Below are 4,757 nucleotides of genomic sequence, written 5' to 3'. Positions count from 1 at the left end.
ATTAGCTATTGTTAGAATATAATAAACTGAAGTGTTTATAATCATGTTTAAAATGTTCTAGTTAGATATATGTTTGTGGTAGACATATTGTCCCAGACACAACTGTGATAAATGATATAATTGTCATTTTAAGACCATTTTATGCCACTGATATAAGACAATAATGCAATTACACCCCTTTTAAAGCACAATGTTTTAGTAAAAAGTGTGTTATTAAGAATATAGACGTTGGAATTGAAATATTTATATTACAATTATGTTACAAACCAGAAAAAACCATAGAACAGAAGAGCTTGAGTGTCTGAAATATTGACGACAATTCTTATGTAAACACAACGGACAACACTGAGGTAAGAAAACAAATCATTGAGGAAATGTCCACGAGTCAATAATGGTATTATTGTGACAGGCTCAAGAAATAAAACTGTTATTCTCTGGATGTAAATGGACCTTCACATACTAAGATGAGCAACATTTCATTCGAAATATACATAATCTCAAGGACAGACGAGGCTATTAGGAAAGTTGTTGATCTGTCGAAGAGAAAACTCCCGTCTTATAACTGATGATTGAAAATGGCCGTTGGGAGTGGGACCATGACGAATGAGTTGAGGTTGAAGTACTCTCACCACTAGGTGGCAAACTAAGATCATTATTTAAATGCCACCGTGGTTTATTGGGGTGATTAATAATACAGAGGTCAAGCAAACCGAGGTAAACCTCAGACGATATGTTTAAAACACATTTCTAGAGTACGGTTGCCTAGGCCGGCAGGACTCGTTAACTGGCATCTACTGGTTTCCCATCCTGCTTTTCCTGAGCAGTTATTGGCCTTCCACAAAGAAGGATATCTCAGTTAACCAGCTAACTTAAGCCCAAAGTCACATATTTCCAACAGAAACAGCCTATTGGACAGTCCTCAACTCTGGGCTTAAGTTAGCTGGCTAACTGAGAAACCCATCTTTGTGGAATACCCCCTGAACTCCACCCTGCTGCTGAAATAAAGATAGAACCCATCTTGTTTATCTTCATTCAACATTTTGAAGTACCTGAAGTCTGTGAACCAATTTTCTCGGATTATATAACTCCCTGACCACTTTGATACATGAGGACCTCAGCTCAAATATTTTTAATGCCAGCTTTCCATCAGCTGTAGATGACGCTCAGTCTGATGTAAGAAGCTTAGTAAATGCCACAGATCTCTTGAGGTTTTTACTCAGGAACAGGCTTCCTATAACATATATGCGCTAAGCTTCAGATGCATTAAAGGTCAGGAGAATGACTGGACAGATTCTCCTCAGTACTCCGTTAAAAACAAGTCATTCAAATATGAAAGGCTGCAAGTATGAAAAAATGTGTGAAAGGTGTAAATTTCAGTTCTCTATTGTTGAATCAAATGTGAAAAAAAATGGAATAACCACTTTTAACTGTGGACTTCCATATTTCTCCTGCATATTTGCTAAGACATGTATCAGAATTAATATTGATTTAGAGATGTAGACTTATTGGATTAACAAAACTTACCTAACATATTCTATCTTCACCTTCAATAACATGTCACAGAAGAAGCCCCTTGAAACACAGCCCATTTACAAACTGGTGGACTTATCTTCTCTAGGCCCAGTGCACACATAGATATGGATATATGCTGAGATAAGACCCACTGAAGTAAATACAGACGCACGTAGACAGAAAACGTGAGTTATCTGACTTACTCTCTCTAGGAGGGGTTGGGAAAACATTGACACACACATAGACAAACCCTGTGTTTCGTGATAACACAAGATAAGCAATGTGATGTGTGTTTTAGGGGCAGGTGAGAGAGCTAAAATAAATTATGATACTTTTAAAAATGTCACTATACGAATTGCATTCCACAAGAAAAAAAAGGAAAACATCTCTTTCGCACACTGTTCCTCACTAAATCCATTAAAACAAGTCCAGTCTGGCTTTGTTTTTAAGCAGAACACCAATGGATTTTTAGGACAAAAAAAGGCATATTATGACAATAACAAAATGTATCACAATAGATCTCTGTTAGCATAACCGACCATTTCCTTTAGTCTCTGCAGGAGTCATCTGTCATGACTTGCAGTTTGTTTGGAACCCCTCGTTTTCCCTGAATAAGCATTTATTATATCCCCAATGCCCATCCCTATCTTCCTTTCTGGTTTGCAGCATTTGTCTTTCAACAAAACTTTGTCTGGCTTCTGTCAGACTGGTTCTTTTGCTCCCTTCTTTATTCAATGGCTGCAGCTGCAGATATAACTAACAAAAGACTCTTCTGTTCGTCTGAGATACGTCCTGTTTAAGCACATTCAAATATTCCTTGGGCTAGGATATCCACAAAGGCCTCCGCATCCTAGGTTTTACCTTTTATTAGTCATGAATAAAAGTAATTAAATTGAATTTACGGTTGCCTGAAGTCTGCAGCCTGATTATTTGTGGTCCTTCAGACAAAGATGAAATGTGAGCTCATTTAAAATGAGTTGAAATGTATGAGGTATATTTTACCTGAACTGGTCAGACCAAATTAGTCAGCACTGTTGACGAAGACCATTAAATATGACACGTTAATTTTATATTGGACTATTCATAGTGTTTGTATAATTGGCCTTTGAATATCCAATGTTTAAAAGGGGTGCAACAAGTCACATCTCTATCACACAGCTCCAGGGTCTAAGGGTTCAGTGTTTTCTCCCTGTGTCTGAAGGGGTTTCCTTCAGGTGCTGCAGTTTCCTCCCACAGTGTCCAAAAACACATGTTGTTAGTTGACTGGTTGTGTGCAGCTGTCCACAGGTATGCCTTGTGATGGCCTGGCTCCCTGTCCGGGGTGTGTTCATGCTTGTGCCAATTCTTCATCATCCTTCACAACTGACCAGGATGAAGCAGTGACAGAACATGAACGTGTGAACAAAAGAATATTCGAAGGTGTATCCTAAAATATATTCCATCATGTCTTCAACTTCTTACAAGTTTAAAGTGAGCTGGCTAAAGTTGATATCTTATGGCCTACTAAGGATTTAAAGGTTAATGTCTATGATTGTGAAAAAAAACATTGTTCTCTCTGGTTTGTTTGCGTTCAGATGCTGTGCATCTTTTAAAAAAATAACTTGTGGAAAAAATACCTTGTTCGTACATGGCTGAGGTTTTTGTTAAGTTTGAATTACCACAGAAACTCATTTGTAACTCGAGTCATATAATGTTGTAGCACTTTCTGTAATGGAGTTAGCCGTCTCTAGAATTTGGAGACCTTCCACCTTAGGTAGGGTGACCAGATCTGAGATGGTGAAAAAGTGGACACCTCTCGGCAGACTGACCAATTAAATGTTTACAGAGAATGTTATCGACCAATAACGGTAGCTCTACAGTCAGACCGAACAATCAGAAGATTGTAGGCTACTTCACCACGCCCCCTTCTCACTCAAGCGAACCAATCGGAGTAGGGGAGGGCGGGACTAGTTTGTGAACGAAACGCTTCTCGAAGTTCTATGTAAGCTCTAGAAAAACAAAATCCCGGATGTTTGTGAAATTCCGCCCGGACATTTTTTTAAAGTCTAAAAATGTGGACATGTCCGGGTAAAAGAGGACGTCTGGTCACTGTGGACAAATCTGTCCTGCGCATTCGTTGATGCAAATAATTGGAACAGAAGAGGTTAACACAGAGTTTGAGTGAACAATCAAAACAGTTTTTATTATACGGAATTCCGGGGAGAACAGTACAGTCAATACATTTAGCCTTTTACCTCCTATTCTCCGAAGACCTCGCTTTCTGACTCCTCTTCTTATACTATGTTCTGTCTGACACTTAAGCAAGGTGTCTGTTTGTGATTGGACCTCAATTTGTGCACATCAGCGTTGCTAGGCGGTTGCTATGTGTGTATAACTGTTTTTCTGTCTGGATATGTAAGTGTTATTGAACATTCTGTTTTGCTTTAGCTGATCCATCTGATTAGCAGTGCGCTAATGTGTGTTGCTGCTTTTTTTACACTTACTCATATTGCCTAAGCTTTGCAAGATTGCTCAAGATTTACTGTCTGCATATGCAGATCATATTTATTGCTATGAACCCCCTGACCTTCCTGTTTTGACTACTGTCCTGCATGTACTCATGTTGCCTAAACCTTGCAGGGTTACTTTAATGTCAACTAAAACCAAACCATACAATTACTTTTATTAATAATATTTTCCACATCACCCTAACCTTAGGTGATCAGAAACCGCAAGAATTTGTTTATATTACCCACCTATGGAGCAGGAACAGAGAAATATCCTCAGCTCAGTTCATGCCTTTCAACATTTGGAGTTTTCTCCTCTCTCTAAAAAACCCCAGATACCTTTTCTCTGCTATGAGCAGAGCATACCAGGCCGAGACACTGATTTACTGCCTATTTACAGATGTGAGCCTCGTAAACACGTTAGTCCGAGTTCTAGCACGAGAACAGGATGGAGAGCCAGCAAATGGTGAGGAAACATCCTCAGAATTATATAAAAAGTGTTTTTTTGATGGTCGTGAACTTGACATTTAAGATGTATGGAGCTATCTAAGATTGTAAACGTCTATCACTCTTGGCACGGGTCTTGTGTAATGACTCACTATTTCAGTGATCAATCATACGGGGAAAAATCCTTGAATCGAACGTTCCGACGAATATTAGTCCAAGAGAATCGATTCGGGAAAATGAACCGACTCATCATTCCAATTGCCGTTAAACAATAGACGGTTAGGAAAAACAAGGGCAGCGGATCTTGGGGTC

The sequence above is a fragment of the Hoplias malabaricus genome, chromosome 2, assembly GCF_029633855.1.
Source record: "Hoplias malabaricus isolate fHopMal1 chromosome 2, fHopMal1.hap1, whole genome shotgun sequence".
Taxonomy (NCBI): domain Eukaryota; kingdom Metazoa; phylum Chordata; class Actinopteri; order Characiformes; family Erythrinidae; genus Hoplias; species Hoplias malabaricus.
This window is presented reverse-complemented; position numbering follows the sequence as displayed.